The sequence below is a fragment of the Drosophila mojavensis genome, unplaced genomic scaffold, assembly GCF_018153725.1.
Source record: "Drosophila mojavensis isolate 15081-1352.22 unplaced genomic scaffold, ASM1815372v1 contig_36, whole genome shotgun sequence".
NCBI lineage: Eukaryota > Metazoa > Arthropoda > Insecta > Diptera > Drosophilidae > Drosophila > Drosophila mojavensis.
The window spans coordinates 21,775,111-21,795,291 of NW_025318858.1; the positions used below are offsets into that span (position 1 = coordinate 21,775,111).

At 34.3% G+C, this 20,181-nt stretch overlaps 1 protein-coding gene across 9 annotated transcripts in view; it reads right to left on the reverse strand.

Annotated features, from left to right (window-relative positions):
• Nucleotides 1–17,954, reverse strand: part of LOC26528540 (neural-cadherin) — a 159,691-nt gene extending 141,737 nt beyond the window's left edge. For 5 of the 9 annotated variants that reach the window (XM_032729210.2, XM_015165706.3, XM_032729211.2 and 2 more), the window contains exon 1: nt 14,994–15,625. The gene's annotated coding sequence lies outside the window, so the exon portion shown is untranslated. Of the gene's footprint in view, nt 1–14,993; nt 15,627–17,864 lie in introns of those variants that run through there. The other 4 variants (XM_032729207.2, XM_032729208.2, XM_032729206.2 and 1 more) reach the window with 3 other exon arrangements.
• Between the last annotated feature and the right edge of the window lie 2,227 nt (nt 17,955–20,181).

Consider the following 20,181-nt stretch of genomic DNA (forward strand, 5'->3'; position numbering starts at 1 on the left):
GAAATGCTCAAGTTTTTATATTGGATTGAATGAAGTTTTCAATATTCTCATTTATGATTTATAATAAAATAAATATATAAAAAAAATTAAATTAAATAAAAATAATAATAATAAACAATTATTTATTTATTTATTTATTTATTTATTTTCTTAAAGCTATTGACAAAGATGAGAGTCAATTTTAATTTAAAAAAGCCTATACAAAGTACACGATATAATTTCAATAGTAACACCAACCCGATGGGGGTATTTTATTTGCCAGTCCGGCCGGCTATGCCCACGTCTCACAGCCAAATATGGTCAGTGATACTATTGAAGCTATGAAAAGAAAGTGTTAGTAAGAAAACTTAAAAAAATAAAATATTAAAATGTAGGTTATTAAACAATATTTAGCATACTTAAAATAATTCTTAAAATAATAATAAAAAAATAAAAAATAATAATAATAATAAAAAAAAATAAAATAAAATAAATAAATAAATAAAAGGAGTTAAAAAAAAAACAATAATAAAAAAAGAAAAAAAGAATAAAATAAGAAGAGGTAAAGTATAGAAAAGGAAAAAAGGCCGGTAATAAGAGAAGTTGCAAGAAAAGTTAATAAAAAGAATAAGAAATAATAAAAAGAAAAGAGTAATGGAAGAGCCAAAAATAGAGTATAAGAATAGAATTGAGAAATCACTAACACAACATTAGCAGCAAAAGCGTATGCCAATGCTTATGCCTGGGCATTGTGAGTGATTTCCCTAAGATAAGCTGATAGTACACTTTTTATTTTAGGAGGAGAGAGCTCTAAGGAAAAAACGTGATAATATTTATTAAAATTAACACAAAGAACATGAAACGCACTGTGCAAAGAATAATCCCTAGTGCACACAGGTAAATGAAGCGGACGATAGTGTCTAGTTGCTCGGGACGGAACCAAAAAATTTAGACGACCCAACAAAGAGGACGAATCAATATCACCACTAATCAATTTATGCAGAAAAACAATTCCTAAAATTGTTCTGCGATTGGTTAACGATGGAAGATCAATTAGCTGGAGCCTACTATGATAAGACGGTAATCGTAAATTACTGTCCCATCTAAGGTCTCTTAAGGCAAAGAGAAGAAACTGTTTTTGGACCGATTCGATACGATCCTGATACAGTTTATGTTGCGGAGACCATACGACAGAACAATACTCTAGGATAGGACGCACAAGCGAAGTAAATAAGCGCTTGGTAATAAAAGGATCTTTAAATTCCTTAGACCAACGTTTAATAAAGCCAAGCGCACTTTTGGCTTCATTAATTATGGTAGAAATATGAAGATTAAAGTTAAGTTTACAGTCAAAGAATACACCAAGATCTTTGACTGTAAAAGATGCGTCGTAAGGAATTATTGCTAATTTTATAATCAACAATTAGAGGAACGGTACGACTGAAGGTCATTGTCATACACTTTGAGCAATTTAGGTCAAGCTGGTTTGCCACACACCAAAGTTGAAATGCATTTAGGTCATCTTGAAGGTGAAGATGTCCATTTGCCCTGGAGTATGGAAGGCAAAGTTTTACATCATCAGCATACATAAATATAGTGGAATACGAGATACAACTAGGAAGGTCATTTATAAAAAGGAAAAGAGCAATGGGCCCAAATGGCTACCCTGAGGTACACCAGACGAAACAAAGATAAGTTTAGACATAGCTGTACTCAGCAAGACTCTTTGGGTTCTACCCGTTAAATAGGATGAAATCCAAGAGACAAGACTGGGTGAAAATCCTAAGCGTTCAAGCTTAAGAATTAGTATGTAATGATGTACTGAGTCAAATGCTTTACTGAAGTCCGTATAAATAACATCGGTTTGCATTTTTTTGGAAAAGCTGTCATTAACAAGCGACGTGAACTCAAGTAAATTAGAGGACGTAGATCGATTTTGAACAAAACCATGTTGAGATGGTTGAATAATCGATTTGCAAAAATGCTGCAAGGCCGATGTTATGATTTTCTCAAATAACTTCGGAATAGCAGATAATTTCGCGATGCCTCTATAATTGGAAATATCAGATCTTCCACCTTTTTTATATAAGGGAATGATGAAAGATTCTTTCCAAATTGAAGGGAACACAGAAGTATCCAAGGACAAGTTAAACAATTTTAGTAATTGTGACTGAAGAGAAACACTGCACTCTTTAATCACACAACTAGGAATATTATCAGCACCAGGAGAGAAAGATGATTTCAATGTCTTAATGGCTGCAGCCAGAGAGGATGCAGTAACTTTGGGAGTATTTATAGATCCATATTCAGGAAGAGAATAAGGATATGAGTTGCTGTAGAGATCAGCAGAAGAATAAGTGGATTGAAAAAAATCAGCAAATAGATCAGAGGAATCCTGATCATTGCATGTTTTTTCACCTCCAAGGACAAATGAGGACGGCAAACCAGCGGATTTACGCTTCGAGTTTACAAATGAGAAAAATTGTTTGGGATCACGAGTAAACTGACGTTTGCAACGTGTAAGATAATTCTCATAACAGCTAGAATTTAAAAGATTGAAGTTTGACTTGGCAATGGAATATTTGGACCAGTCAATACTTGAACCAGACTTTTTGTAATTTTTAAAACATTTAGTTTTAATGTTTCTCAAGTTCGAAAGAGTTTTGGTGAACCAAGGTGGCTTATTTGAAACTGGCGAAATACGGCGGAGAGGGACACAAACATCCAGAATAGAGTTTAAGGTAGAATAAAAAAACGATGATGCTAAATTAATATCAACCGACTCATATAAAATAGACCAGTCTGTTGAATTAATTAGTTCGTTAAGCAAAACGAAATTGCATTTACGATAACAGCGACTAAGTTTAGAAGGCATTGGAGTATTAGAGGGAGGATTGTCGATAGTTAATAAAACCTCTAAAGTGGGATGATATATATCCTCAGGTAAGGAGAAAGGAGTTGATCTCGCGACATTAATTAGCGAATCATGATTAACAAACACAAGATCAAGAGTGCGATTAAGATGGTTTGAAATAGAGTTCATCTGAAACATAGACAGGTTAAACAATTCATCAAAAAGATAGTGATCAATTGTCGGAATAAAGTAATTTGCATTACAAGTTGAAGACCAAGAAGTGTTCGGAATATTAAAATCACCCAACACAAGAAGACAATCTCTATCATTTACATGTTCATTAACTTGTTTAATACAATTTATGTGGTGAGCATAAACTTGTACATCAGAAGAGGGAGGGATATAAGAACATGTGATGTATAATGAGCACGATGGCAGAGTTAATTTAACCGCTATAATCTCCACATCATAAAGGGACGAAAAGGTAAACAATTCAGAGTGGATAATGGACTTAACCGCAATTAACACCCCACCACCTCTGCGCGACGAACGGTCGAGTCTATAAATAGTGAAATTACTTGAAAGAATTTCACTATTATGAATATTACTACTTAGCCATGTTTCAGTGAAAGCGATAATATCATATTGTACACTGAAACTATGCAGCAACTTATAAATTGCGCTTGTGCAGAATCAACTGTTTGCCTGAAAGTGCAAGCTTTTTTGCAGCAACTCATATTGGCAATCGGGATAGATCACAAAATTACTGAATGTAAACAGAAATGTCACAACAAAGAGAGGTATAAATGTGTTGAGAGCGAGTCCAACAACAAACAGCCGTTACAGAGCGCAACGAAAATATATGTTGAGAGAGCGAGTCAACAACAAAAACAGCCGTTACGGAGCAGATCAAAAGTCCTCAGCGAGAGAGTATACTTGCACACCACAAAAATCAAAGATTCAAGAGAGCAACTTATGCACACACTCACACAAACTTAGAAAGAGTGAACTGGGGAGAGCGCCAACAAATAGAAACACTAAAGCAAAAATGCAAATAATGAAACTAATGAACCGACACTGCACACAAAGCTTCACAAATTAAAAAAGCAAATTATTAAAAACGCAGTGAACAACGGATCAAACCTTGCACAGGATAATATAGATATTTGCTATATACAACCGAACCGCAATTATGTGAAATTTAATAAAAATAATTAACTAAGAAAACAAGAATAATTGAAGAGCACAATAGTAAACACGTCTGTTAATTATAATTGAATTAGGGCAAATTCTTTGTTTACTAAAAATATATATATTTTTAGCTAGATTTTTTTTTATTATATAATTGTATTCTTATTTTGTTTATATTATATAGTTAAATCAAGATAAATAGCTATATTATATAGCTAAATGGAGATAAAGACAGAAATTTTGTTTTATATATCAGACAAATTGAATCATATATAATTATAAACATGTTTAATTATATTTAAATATTTTAATATGAGCTAATATAATTTTAAACGTATTATAAGAGCAATGTAATACGTTTTTGTTTAATCATAAATTGTTTATATAATTTATATAATCGTAACGATCTAAAGAAGAGTATATTAATTTTGTGAAATGTTTGTCTGCTCTTTATAAATTTACTAAATGCTAAATTTCGAAATTATTTGAAAACAACAAATTATAACATTAATTAACAATTTTATTTTTTCAACAAAATATTTTTTATTTCCAATTATGAGTTTCTCTCTTAACAGCTCAAACTGCCACAATTAATGAATATTATGTAAAATACAATAACAATTTTAATCATTTGATATATTTAATTGCTCCTTTGTTCGTTTCCCATCTCTTTGACTATTGATTTTCCTATAATTTAATCAAATAAATCGTATATTATTTTGCATTTAAGTAAAACAAACTGTTTAGCATAACATTTTGTAATTAGAAGCAGAACAAAGCTCTTTGCTAATTACATTACTTATAATTTGAGCTTCTATTTGTTGGTATGCGAAACAATTTCCATTATAAGCTCATTAACTGACGCCCCCTCGGGTCTTGTGCTCTGTCTGTCTGGCATTCTCGCTCTCTCTCTCTTTTTCTCTCTCTCACACATGCTCTTTGTCTGTGTAATCACAATTTGGTTGATCAAAATATGCCTTTAGCTCCATATCTGAGCAAAGCAATTAAATTGGTATGAAAACTAAGGAACAGAGGCAGCCCTCTCGGGCTCCTCCTCGCCGTTTAGCTTGTGCCGCCTCTAAACTGCCTTCCTGGAAGCTGGAAATTAACTTTATTTCTTTTGCGCATTCTCTGATCATAATGTCCGATGCGAACGCCTGCAAGGTGTTGACTAGAGGTAATACCTTAATTAAATTTGCAGACAGTTGCAAAAGGAAAAAAAAAAAAAGCGAATCTGTTTGCGTGCGTCTGGCAAATTCCATTGAGAGCCATTAGGGCCAAAAGAGCGGCAACAGCAAAACTTGGCCAATAGCTGATTACATTGTTTCAACAATGGAATTAAGTAATTTTTCGGATATGCATTGCGTTTTACATGCAACGCTCAGAGAACCACAAAGGAACATGCATCGATTTGAAAGGTTTCTTCCGAGGAAGCTTTAGAAATTTGCCAATGCGAAACGAAATGTTTGTTGCTGTTTGTTGCTATTTATGTCGTTTCGACTTTGTTGTTGAGCTGTTGACTCGAGCATGAAATGTGCCAAAAAAAAAAAAAAAAAAAAAAAAAAGAAGGGAAAGCACAGAGAGAGAGAGAGAGAAACTCGAATAACAGATACGCCTTAAGAAACAATTGTGGATTTGCAAAATAAATGAGCAGAAATGTACAATAATTCAGCTTTTAATTTATATGAAATTTTGTATAGACAGAGAATTGCATATTATGAATCAAATATTGTATCTATACAAAAGTATAATTTAAGAAATTATTATTTTTTTTTTCAATTCTATTTTTTATTGGTAAATTAAATGCATGAAATTCTTAATATAAACCTTTTTATGGGGCTTTTATACAAGTTTTTACCCCCGTACTTATGTTCATTTCTATGAAATCAATTTCCATAACAGATTATGTTTAAGTAGAAAAGGATAAGGTGTCCTGTACTCTTAAAAAAAAGTGTGAAAACACAACAAATGTGAAACACAACACTTTTGTGTACCGTAAATTGATTTAAAATAAAGTGTCCCATGCAAATAAATTAAAAAAAAAATTAATATGAACCTAAAGTTAGTTTTCTTAAAATGTATGATATTCTTTTATATATGATTCCCTTTTTATTATATTTATAAGTTTTATAATTTATTTTACATTTTAATATAATATTATAAAATCTATACAAGTCCATATAATATGTACATCTCTTGCTTGTTACATGTGTTGGCACCGCCTACGTCTACCCCAATCAAGAATTACCCATACTCGACAGGGTATACACAAATAAGAAATAAGTCTGAACTTAGGGGGCAATCCCAAGTGCAGCAATACATCGCAAGAGCAACTGCTGGCAATGTGCCCAAAACAATAACAACAACAACAGCAACAACAACAGCAACAGCAACAGCAACAACAACAACAGCAACAAGAGCAACAGCTATGACTATGACTGCAACTGTCTGTCTGCCATTCTGCCCCTCTCTCTCTCTCTCTCTCTTTCATTCTCTCTCTCATTCTGTATGTCGCCCCTGTATATTGCCCCCGTTGCCTACGCTGCCACCTTTTGCCCTCCGTCGCTGGCAGGCCGCACTTCCGGCGCGTCGCAAAAAGTGCAATGCACTAAAATTGAATTTAAACAAAAAGAAAATGCACAAAGCAAGCAAAAGTAGAACGCAACATGCAGCAGCAGCAGCAAAATTGAAAAAGAGACTAGCCGCGCCTCGCCTCGCCTCAAATCAATACGAATGCGAATGTGAATGCCTTTTGCCATAGGTATGCCAAGGGGTGGGCGCCGGCAGGATGCATAACAGTTAAAAAGGCCATTCAACTTGCAACACACAGTCACACTCACATGTGTGGCATGTTGCATGTGCTGGGGTTGCATTCTAGCCGTGTGTCGCATTGTGCAACTAGCATCAAGGTTAAATATTTGCATTTTTATAGAGCACTTTGTTTGCATTCCATTTAGCTGCGTGTTTATTCCTGTAATGCCAACAAAAGCCCAGCGCTGTAATTTAATTGAAAATCGAGGCCGCTTTCAGCAATTAATTGTTGCCATCTACCACATATTGAAATGGATATAAACGTGCAAATTTAAAGTAAAATACCCCAATGGGAATTCAGATGAGAGCCCTGAATAAATATACACATAACTGTCATACAGCCAAGGGGAAATGTTAGCAGCAGCTGGAATGTTCACGTGAATTCAATTTAGATTTTTTGAAAATAGTTATTTGTTGTCCTATGTAATTGAATGAGAAATAAAAAAGTAAAAATGGAATCGAAATGAATATATATTTTTGTTTTTAATTGATAACAGCCCATAAGAAATAAAAATAAAATTATATAAAAAATACATCTATATACTTGAAGTCTTATTTAAAAAGAAAAAATCAATTTTATCTAAACAAATTTATACAAAATTTGATATTAAATATTTAAATATTATTTAAAAATCACTTTGAAGCTCCAAAAAAATATTTAAACATTTTTATTTATTAAAAAAAAAAAAATTTGAATGTAATTTAAAAGCATTAAGAACTAAATATTTTAATGTAAATTAAAAAAGGAAACAGATTGAAGTGAAATTTAATATAAATATAAAAAATTGTAAATGAAATTTAGAAAATTTATTTAAATATTTCTATTAGTTAAATCGTAATTTTTATATAAAAATAATACATTATAATTATTAATGGAATATTTTAAATAATTTTAATATTAAGACAATGCAATTCTAATTCAATTTTAACAAATTCCTATCAAGTCTTGGCTTAAAGTCCTTTCAAAGCTATACATATGGACTTAATTCTTTGCATAACCATATACAACATCAATTACAAAATTAAATGCTTTCAAGCTCAAATTTTTTTCATATTGCTTTCATTTCTTTTTTAAGCTCCCTCAGCCGCAGTTTATATGTAATATAGATAAATGGACTTCATTTCCTTAAGCACTTACGCCCCACTAAAAAATCTTTTCCTGTTCTAAGTAGTACATTTATCCTGAGCTTTTCACACACACACACACACACGCACACATCGTTACCCTGCTCGCTGCACTCTGCACTAACATTTTGCTGTTGTGCTTTGGCAATTCCAATGATTATCTGCAGTGCTGCTGCTCTTAGCCAACTTTTGCCCAACTCCTTCTCCCATCCCTCTCTCTCACTCACTCTGTCAACCCTCCTTCTCTTTCTGTTTTGTTCACGTATTTATGCGCAGTCACGCTGTTGCTGTCATTTCTTTGTTGTTGCGGCTGTTCCGAATGAATTTTACATTTTTATAGCACCCGGAGCTCAGTTTTTTTTTTTTTTTTTTTGGTATGCCGGCTGTACGGTGCACAAGGGTATGTGTGCGTGCGTGCGTGCGTGTGTGGCAACCACTCATTTTTTTTTTTTTTAATTTCCTTCTCTTTCAGATTTGTCACAAGTATTGCCGCACACACTCAGGTTGCTATTTGTCGTCGCCAGGCTCCTGCCTGGTGCTACCCCCACTCTATCATCCCCCTCTCTCTCTATCTTACTCTCTGTTATTGCCACCCTGCTGTAGTGTACAATAAAAAGGATGCGACGCGCGAGCGCACATAAATATCACATGTGAATTGTGCTGCCAGGCAAAAGGAAGCTGAGTTAGACACACACACACACACACACACACATTATAGATATCTATATAGGCGGCACATCCTCTAATACAACCGCAGAACCGGCAAAGAGGGCAATCACCCGGTTCAAAGTCTCTTTGCCTTTGGGCAAACTATGATTTTTGCTTGGGGTTGCAATTTCTATTGATTTTCATTTGATTTTTCTTTTTGCTCAGTGTGTCTTCCTCGTCTTGTGTAGCGCAGTGTTAATTTTCGCCTCTCTTTGTCTTTGGCTAAACTTTGGCGACCCGCAGCTTTCATTTAGCTCCCAGCTGCAACTGCTGCCAATTTGCTGCAAGTGCCACTTGATGAATAAATAAACTCCAAGTCCAACTGAGTCTGAGTCTGATGCGGCTGCTGTTGATGCATATTTTCCATTTGACACAATATGCAGATTAGCTGCTAATGCCGGCTGCCATCTCAAGCTGCCTCTTCAAGCTGCCGCATGCTGCAGCCACTTAAGTTTGATTGATTGCCCACTGGCTGCGCCCTGACCAACATTCGAGACAAACAAAGAGCCCAAGTTTTATATAGTACATAAAGCTTCAAATTTATGAAAGAGCGCTTAATTAATCAGACTTTACGCCTGGCACGTTCTAAATTTCGCATATGGCTTATGTACTACAAATAATAAGATAAAGGGTTAAACCAGAAAGAGCTGAGCTAGTTGTGTAACAATTTAATGTGATTAAATAAAATAAAAAAAAATAAAAAAAATTTAAATTAAGGTAAATTAATTTATAAAATTAAAAATAAATATATAGATATATATTATTATTTTTTTTTTTTTTCATATTCAGTATCAAGCAAATAGAAGGTTCAGAAAAGTTTTCTTTTTGGACTTAGTTCAGTTGCGAATGGAGGCGTCGACGATAGATAAAAGATTTGGAGTCCCAAGTTAATTTTCTTTATTATATATGTGGGAGGCTGTGTTCTCTATGATATGATATGTACCTTATGAAAGTCGTAGAAGACATACATTTAATGAAAAGGTCAAAGATGCAGTAAAAGCTGCCAGAGCAAAAGGAACGAATACCGAGAACCAGTAGCAACAGTTGGAGTTATGCTGTTAACATAATGCTGTTAATAGCATAACATGGCGTTGTGGAGGAGGAGCAATTACTCTTAATGAAATCTGATATTTATTTATTTTGGTATATATTATTTTTGATAGCTGTATCAGCTATACATATACATATATATTATGCACGAAAATTATTTCAAATAAAATTCTGAAATATCTATTGTGATATTTATGGTGCTCAAGAGGATGATGTCTCTGCATGAAATATATAAGCATACATTAGCAGCTATAATCACACATATAAAACTACTTTCAGAGAATCATGAATGCTTAAATGGATTTATCTATTTGTTTTTATTTTTAGGCTCTAAAGCAAACCGCATGTCATCACATTTTTTTAGAGCATTTTATAATCATCTTTTGAGCGCTGCAAATTGCGTGCGGGTCTTGCGTTTAATTGCTGTTGCCAGCTAATAAATTTTAATTGTCGTCAATTAGCAACGGAATGCAGCGGAAAATGCATTAAAAAAAGAGTAAAAAAAAAAACAGCAAAACAAAAAAATATGTATGCAGGGCAATGCAAATTGGGGGTGTTCGACTCTAAATGAGGCCTTCGTTAGCATTTGAAGCGGATGTTGGCAATGCAAATGTTATGAAATTCCATTAGGCAACAAAACAGAAGAGAAAACCAAGCAAATTTATTGCATATTTTTGAAATGGCCAGAGGATTGAAGATATGCCAAAGCGACACATTCTCAAGATGTTGAGCTGCTGAGATGAGAACTGAAAAACTGGAAACTGCGAGTTGAGAACATGCGGCTCACATGTGTGGACAGCGCAGCGGTCGAGACGAATGCATTAAGTTGAAATTTCATTCATAAAGACTTTTATTTTATTGCGCCAGCCTCAAAGAGGCGACCACAAGGCGCACAGAAGGCGTGCAGGCCAAACAAAAACAACATCAAAAAGAAAGAAGAAGGGAGTGAGAGAGAGAGAGAGAAGGAGACGGATGGACAGCAGGCAAACAATGATTTATTGGCATTAAATATGGACAACTCAGGCCTTTGGAATAACCAAGCGAAATACCGAAACAGACGAATGTCAAACAGCACATAAAATTAAAAATGCTAAAGCGTAAATAAATATGTATGAAGATGCTGTGGATATGGCAGGAATTTTTGGGAGAAATTTCTGAGCTATAAAAGATTTTTTATATTTTTTCAATTTTAACAATAGTGTGACTTAATGGGGCAATAATATGATGGAAGTTGAGGGAAGGAAAATGGGCTTGAAAGCCAAAAATATCTAAAACATGAGACAAATAAATGAATAAAGTAAATTAAAAAAAAAAAAAAAAATAATAAAAATAGTTTTATGCTTTATACTATATATATACAATTCTTTTTTATTCTGTATAATATAAATAAATATCTTTAATCTCTAGGTATATAGAAATGTATACTCCTCTTTGATCAAGCTCAAATGTGAACTATATACATATTTATATAAAAGTATAATCAAATATAAATATCGATTTTATATCGCAATATAGATATGTATATCATAATTTAGATATACTTTATATACCAAATTTGTTTTATAACTTTTCAATTTTAATTTGTTTTATAACTTTTTTATTCTCCATATTTATACATAAATTTATTCAGTTGTAGTTTGTTTTACATTCTCAATAGTAACAGAAATTGGGTTTTTAAAGATTTTGCACACACGAATTGTGAGCGTAATGCAAATTTCTGTGTGAAGCACCTTGAAATTTCTGGTAGGTCGCACACCAAATTAAATTATACTTTATAGATACACATAGAGGCTATTGTTGTTGTTGTTGTTGTTGTTATTGCAAATGTAAACAATAAGGAAAATTACATTTGCTATAAAAACAATTCCAGCATAACGAATGCCCGAGACGTGCCACAGCTAAGCTTTGGGTGAGGGTTCAAACAAATTGCATTTGCGGCTTGACTTGTCGCTTGAGTGGAAAATTGCGTATCACATAACTGAATTTGATATAGACAATTAGAGACGTAGAGAGAGAGAGAGAGATACAGAGGGACTGCTAGATAGAGAAGAGATGGCGAATGGCATAAAAAATTAACTGCATATTATAATGCGGCATGAATGATAATTATTATGACTGCGAGGCGAGGCTGCGGCACCCAGAAGGAAATCGAGCATCGAGCATCGGCCATCTGACCATGGACCTGATCTCTCTGACAACCCAAGCATATTTTGCATATTGCATACAACAAAAAGGTTCGTTTTGTTGTTGTTTATTTACTTTTTGCTTTCAATTTGACCGCAGCGGCAGAGCCAGAGGCAGCGGCAAAGCCAATCAATAGTTATGACCCAATATTTCACGTGTTTCTTTCATAAATTTTTTTTCTTTCTTTCTTTTTATATAATTTTTTTTCTGTTGTCAGTTCTTTCACGCCGCTGTTGAATGAATTTTTTTTTTTTTTTTTTTTTCGATGCAACGTTCAGCTTCGACCGCAATAAGTCAAATACGAGGCCGGCGAGCTTTATTATGTCGAACTCCAACCGCAGCGCAGAGACCTATTCGACAGAACTGGGAGCATGGCAATTCAGCAGATAAGTCAATTATATTGACTTGGCCAAGAACAAGCAAAGCTTTGAGGTGGCAAGAAGTCTTTGCCTGAATTGTTGCAGTTGTTGTTGGTTCTTGGTGTTGTTGCTTTTGCTTTTGCTGTTGACTGTCTGAAATGTTCCCACACCGTTGAAAGCCCTTAGCGGTTAGCTGGATGTGGACCAAGGCGATAACATCAACACAGCTGCCAATGGCTGTCAATGGTATAAAACGGAGCACAGTGGAGCCGAAATTGTTGATGCGGGCGTCAAACAGGTTTTGTTTAGTGAAGAATATTAATGTAGTTATTACGAGTCTTTGATGGATTTTAAGCATTTATTGTGAATACATATACAGGAATTGACTGCATGAGCTCCTATTAATATTAAATAAATTTCAAGTGCTGCATAAAGTTTGACGTTCTTAAAAACAAAGATGTTTTTAATTTAAATTGATTTTTCTCTCCCTCTCTATCTCTCTCTCTCTCTCTCTCTCTCTGTTCTAAAACTTGCACTTCATTGACCTTAATAATAAATAATATTATTTTATATTAAATATAAATATTGCTTTAATTTACAAATAATTTATGCAGTATCTTCCCAGAAAGATAGGCATAAAGCACCCAACAACTTCATATTTAGCTTTTAATCATATTTTTCCTCAACAACTATGTAGTTAGCATTAATTTGAATAGAGAAACTTAAAAAAATTTAACAATATTTGGCTAATAATTATAATTTCATTATTTCTGCTAATTATTAATTATTGATGTTGTTTCACATTTATAATATTTTTATTTTATTTTCATTATTTTTGCTAACTATAAACTTTTATTATTTTCATTATTATTTAATTTTAATTAATTTTATTATTTAAAATTTATTAATTATTGTTCTCAAAAATACCTATTATTCCTAAAAATAATTTGATTGAAAATATTTTTCAAAACTTTCAACTCATCTATTAACAATTCATCCAATCCTCTAAATAATTCCATAAAGAAATAATTTATTTTCATTATTTATTAATATTTCTAGATTCTTCTTCTTTCTTTTTCAACTATTTTTAATACTTTTGGATATATTGAATTATTCGATCTTTTGCAGTCAGTACTTTCTCTTGTATTATTTCTTTTACCAATTATTTCAACTGAATAACTTTCAATGTCTATCTATCTTGTACCACTGTGCATAGTGCTCTGCCACACTTTGCTCATGCTCCGCCGTCTGCTGGCCAGACGCGGCTTTATTATTTTCTGACTGGCACGTAGATTTATGTATATATTAATTTTATTTCTTTTTTTTTTTTATTTTGTAACCTAAAGCATCTTCGTCTTGTCTTTCGTTTTTTTTTTTTTTCACTTTTTCTTAGTTTTCTTTAGCTTTTTGTTGTTGCTTCAAAGTGCAGACGCAATTTACTGATTACATTATTACTGGCAAATTGCTAGATTAAAGTTGTTGTTGTAGCTGTATTATTATTGACTTTTGAATTATAGTTATTAAATTTTTGTTGTATAATGTTTTTCAATCAAACGATATTTTTTGACAAACAATTTGCGAAGCGATTTATGGATTTATTTTGAAAATAATTGCTAGTAATTTATTAAATAATTTATGAATTATTTTTACAAACAGAAAACGTTTCAATGCAATTGATTTCTAATGATTCGCTATTCGCGCAGCCAACTCTCTCTTTCCTGCCCCGTCTCACCCAATCTCTCTCCCTCTCTCTCTCACTCAAACCACACAAATGTAGCGACAAAAGCAAACAAGAAAGCAAATAACAGAAAACCGGCAAGAAAAGCTAAGCAAAAGCAAAAATGTCAAAGAACAAGTGCAGCACATGGCAGCAGCGACATAGAGAGAGAATCTGCAAAGACTACGCTACGCTCACTCTCTCTCTCTCTCCCTCTCTAGCTTCTCTGCGCAAAAAGCACCCCAACAAAAAAAGTACACACACACACACACCCACACATGTGAAGCACGTAGTAGTCGTAGAAATTTTGCAGACAGTGCTGCCAATTCCTGTGCATAGTACGCATACTACAAACGGAGTATTTCTCCTGGCTGATAAGCGCGACAGCCGGGTCCGTCCAGTGCCAGCAGGAGGAGGAGAGGAGCTGGGGACGTGGAAGGTCTGGGCGGCCGCACATAATTGTAGTGGGGCGGCATCGATCGATTTTTCATGCCTCCTGCCGAAAAGGGGAGCAGACAAAAAATTGCTGCATACGCAGAGGAGCCAAAGAGAGGGAGAGAAAGACAGAGAGAGAGAGAAAGAGAGCAGCGAGCTCCAAAGCGTGCTCTCTGTGTGTGTGTGTGTCGTGTGTGTGTATATGTCTAAGGTGTGTTAACCTCAACTGTGCGCACAGACACACGCACACACGCACACACACACACACACACACTTTCACACACATAGTAAAACAGCGCATTAAAAGTTGGTAGAATTTTTTTCTAAATTTATTGCACACTTCCTACAGGTAAAATATATGTTTCATATTTTATTAAATTTAATAGAAGCAAAAATAACTTAAATTTAGCCGTATTTCAGCCTTAGTTAATTGCTAGATATTTGTTAAATTTATTTTAAAATTTATAGCTGAAATTATTGTTGCAAGCGCATGGCGCGCTTTACGAAATTTCTATAAATTTCTCGATTTGATCAAATTAAAATATTTTATGAAATAATTTTGTTTGTTTTCATTGCTTACGTTTTGTTTTGAGTCCTTAGTTTTTGCCGAAATGGCAACAACAGCTACTAATCCAAAATTTATTGATTTTCTTTGCTTTCTTTGCTATTTGATTTTAGCTGCTTTTCAGTGAGCGGCGAAGTTTTTCCGTTCGCTTTGTTTAGTTTTGCAATCACTGCTAAACACAACTGGCTGGCACCATTACTGCTTCTTTTATTATGCACAATAAACGACACAAATTGGTATGCATATATACACACACACGCGCATATATATGTGTATATATATATGATAATTTCTATTTATGATTTTGCCAACGGCGTTTTGGTATTACGATTTCCTGCAGTTGGAATGGATTTATTTTTGTGATAGGAATTATTTTGGCATTTTGTTTAACAATTTTTCACTGTGCCCATTTTCACGCACGCACACGCACACACACTCGCGCGAATCGCGACGCGACGTACACACACTCACACACGTACACGTATATAAGTTTTGCCTATGTACTATGTGGGGCGGCGACAATCAAGGAACGGGTCGGCGTGTGTCTGAATATCCCTTGCATTCAGTCGGTGCGCGCTAATGCTCAGCTCTGAAAGCCAAAACGTTCAACAAACAATATATATATACATATATATATATATATATATATGGATTTATATGTATATATATATTTGTTGGCTATCCGCAACCGTTGTCCTGTCACGAGCAACTCAATCGACACAATGAGCGGCGAGCAGTCTGGAAAAGTCCTCTGAGCCGATGAAAATGTGAAAAGCACGGCCTAGGCTCGACCGAAAATTTCCCACCACCAAAACCTAAGCATAGTGTGTGTGTGGTTCTCTGTGCAGCGAGAACGTATTGGAATACTGAGAGAGAAACAGAAAAAGAGAGGGCGAGAGAGAGAGAGAGACTAGACTGTCTGTGTGCTACACAGAAACAGAGAGAGAGAGAGAGCTAGACATAGAGAGACAGTGAGAGAGACGACGCAAGTGAGAGCGAGGCTCATCATCTGTTTGGACATTCTCACATCCTGCTGTTATTCACAGTTAGGTCTGATACCAACCGCTAGATGAAACTTCCTGACTTCCTACATTTCGTTTATACCACTTAAGACTACTCTTAGCTTTAGCCTATAGAAAATATCTAGCTCTTCTTCTTTTTGTTGTTGTTGCTGTTTTCGTTTAACAGTATTTGTGTAATATCCTGTATTTTCATGAGTTTCCGCTAGGTTCCCACTTCAAATGTAATTTATATTTTCTTACTATTCAGTTACTTCTATCAAGTTTGTGCTGCTTTTGATAGCTTTGAAGGGCTGTCAGTCGGAATATGCCCGACAATTAGTAAAGAAATACAGCTTAGGGTGTTGAGGTTTTAAAGATAAGCAATGTACTTGACACACTTTGTTCTGAATAAAATATTAAATATATATACATGTATATAAAATGCATAATAAATAAAAATATTATATACCCGAAAATATTCGAATATATTTTTAATATATTGTTATTACTAATTAAATGTTAATTCACATTTTTCCATAGTTAAGAAAATGTAATTATATTGTGTACCGGCTAAAGAGAAGCTAAATATTATTTTAATATAATATTTTCTTAAGAATTATTTATAATATTTATAATGTGATTTAATTTACTGTAGTGATACACATATAAAAAAGAAACGCATATTGAATATTAAAATATTAATATAGTAAAATAAAAGTAAGCTTTAAAAATATATAGCAAAAAAATGAGCTCAGGGTTTATTTCTTTTTTAATCTCTAATTTTTCTGTCCAGATGTATATCAGTTTATATACAATTACTACCATAAAAATATATTTCCAAACCATCAAATTTGAATTTTTACTCAGTTTTCCCCATAAAGCCATAGTTCTTATATGGCTACTTGCCATAAATTGAGGCATGCCAGAACCCCTCTTAGCTTAATCAGCAATTTCTTCCGGTAACGAAACTATAATCCTTTATATCGTTCTCATAAAATTCTTCTGCTCTGTCCCCAACTCTCGTCCACTTATTTCTCTTCTTTCTTCAGTTAACTTAACTGCATTTCAGCTATATAAGTATCCTACATATATATAGCCCACTAACTAGCACATCTAACTGTTTCACACTGGGAGTAAACCGCACCCCGGTCCTGTTAGAAAGCATCTGTCAAAAGCGCAGTCGAAGCTCTGCTCGTAAATACTGATTTGCATGAATGCAAAAACATAAAATGAAATTTGCATTTGACTGCACCGAGTACACCGAGTGGGTGAGGAGACGCGTTGAGGAGCTGCAGCCAGGCAAAGCGGAGCTAAAAATTATAATTCGCCACAATATTATATGAAGCATATACATCTACAGTGCAGTGGAGTGTCATGTGCAGTTATTCAAAGAGTGTGGGCGGGGAGCGAGGGTGGAGCGGAATGGTGTGGGCCCGGCTGAGGCCATGAGCGACAGTTATGCACACAATAAACGCTCGCATAAAGTCGGTAAATTTAGCATGAAATCAACGCGTGGGCAAAACAAAAAAAAAAAAAAAAAAAGAAGAAAAGAATTATATGAAACTGAAGTAAAAATAAATAAAAAATAAAAAAGGACGCCTCAGGAAGTTGGCCCTGCTGCCAGGCAATAGCAAAGCCAAAGGGAAGGAAGCACACAAAATGCGCGCCATATGATGAAGTAAACACACATACACACCGCTACACCCTCACACACACAAGCAGTCACACACACAAATCAAGTTAGCCGAAGAAACGACACAAAAAATTGTAACCCGCGAAAAAAATAACGCTGGCAGCGAAATGGGAACACGCCAAGTGGGAAATGCACACACACACACAGAGTCCTGGAGTCTGCAATGCACACAGACACACGATGTACCGTTACCGTCAAAGAAACCCGTCGCACGTTTTCCAATCAGACGAGACGAGAAAACACACGCAACGCACCGCACGCGACGCCAGCAAACGGAATTCTGAGTGGAACTTGTCGTTGCTCGCTGGCAAGGAGCGCAGGCGGAACGTTTTGGGAAAGTGGAACACAAAGACAGAGAGACACGCGGCGCTCCACAAACAGGGTGCACAAGCCATATGTGTGTGTGTGTGTTACCCACGAATGCCTGTAATTAAGCGCCAGCTATGCGTAAGTTTTGGCAATACTTGAGTAGGGCTAAGGTGAGGAGCGAAGGGTGCACCGGGTGTCAACTAGGGGTTGGGGTTGGTAGCGCTGGAGAATTGGGTGTCGGTTTAGTCTGTGAGTTTCGGGTTAAGGTTGTTTTCATTTCAAATTTAAAAGGAACGCAATTAATTAACCCAAAGCTGTGGAATTAAAATGTGCAGCTAAGGAAAAGTAGCTAAACAGTTGAAACTAGAGCAGAGGGGGTGACAGAGCCAGGGGGAGGCGCTGTGGCGGCTGTCGACAGCGTAAACGTTGACAGTTGAGCAGCTAACGGACAGGTACACGAATTGCCAGTTAAATCGCTCGAGCCTCACATAGCAAATGTGGCTGCAATTAGCCGAAATGCAAATAGAATTGAGCCATGAGTCAAAGCGAGAAAAGGTCAGATAAATCAATTAGTTTAATTTGTGTCAGTTGGCAATGCACTAAAATTGCTAAAACAGAATAATTCGATATTAATATTTAACATATTTGTAATTTATTAATTTATATTTTTCAAGCGAATGTGAAATATTTATATTTTTCTTTCAAAAAAATTAAAAATGATATATTTAAATTTAATATTAATAAAAAATGCATATTAAAAATAGTATGCTAATTTTTAGAATGCTACCATCTATGAATTCTAGTTTATTAGAAAAAAAAGGAGTGATAAGATTTAATAATATTAAAAGCAACTAAATTGAAATTTTACAATAATTACTTGACAAAAAAAAAAAATAATAATAAATAAATAAATAAATAAATAATAATAATAATAATAATAAAATAAAATACATAAATAAAATTACATATTATATATTTAATTTTTAATCTATAATTTAAAATAACATTTTTAAAAAATATATTTTGCTTTATTACTTTATTTTTAAATTTTGAATTGTGCATAGAAAATTAATTTATAATATAAAATACTATAGATTTTTTTTTTTTTCATTTATTTATTTATTTATTTATTTTGTTAAAACTTGTTAATGCGCTAACAATTTATGCTATTAGCTTTGAATATCGACCTAATTGTGACTTAGTCATATATTAAATAAACTTTCCGGGAATGCCAAGTTCTCAATTTCTAGCTGGAATCAACCCTCCTGAGCTGACCTTATTTATATCAATACTCCGTAGAAATATTTTGATACGGTTTGAAGTGGCACTCCCACGCTCTCTGCTCGATAGTTTCTCATAGGTAACAGAAGGTGACGATATGTGCACATAAATTAATGTCAATTCAAAATAGCTAGGCTATCGAATGTCGAGGAGAGCGCGCTATATCGACAGCTCAGCAGGAAGGCAGGAAAGCAGGCGGGCGGATGACGGGCGGCAGGTCCTGCAACAAATTGAGGCGCGAGCGTTGACTAATGAACTGCTGACAAATGAAAATGTCACAACAGAGCGACAAATGAAGCGTATGAAATGAAAATGTTGAGCTCAAATTATTGTGACATCGAAATGCACTAAAAAAATCAAGCTATAAAATGAAGAAGAAAAAATTGTGGATAAGAAACTCAAATAAAGACTCTGAAATACCCTGTAAAGACTGGAAGAACTAATAAGTAAATAAGAAGCACAAAATATTTCAAACTAAATTTAAAGAACTGCAAACTGAGCAAACCTGACTAAGAAATACCCTGAATAAAAATAGTGGCATAAAATATCTAATAATTATATCATTTAAAACGGATATAATAAAAATTCCAAATATCTCTTGCTTCTCTTATTTATATGTAATTTTAATTCAGGAAACTGCAAAGTTTGCAAATCTGACTAAGAAATACCCTGCATTCAACTGATAATATAATGTATAAACTATTTATAATTAATTATGAGTACCAAAAAGGGGGGAAAAGCCGTATTCCTTCTACTATTTATATGACTCAAATACCCTTTGTTTATATACAAGAAGTGCAGGGTATTATAAAATTGTAAGGGCAACTACACAAGCAACAAAATGTGGCAGACGACACGCCTCTGCAGCGGCAACTGCAGCAGATGTTGCACGCAGAAGGCAACAGGGAGAGGCAGGGAG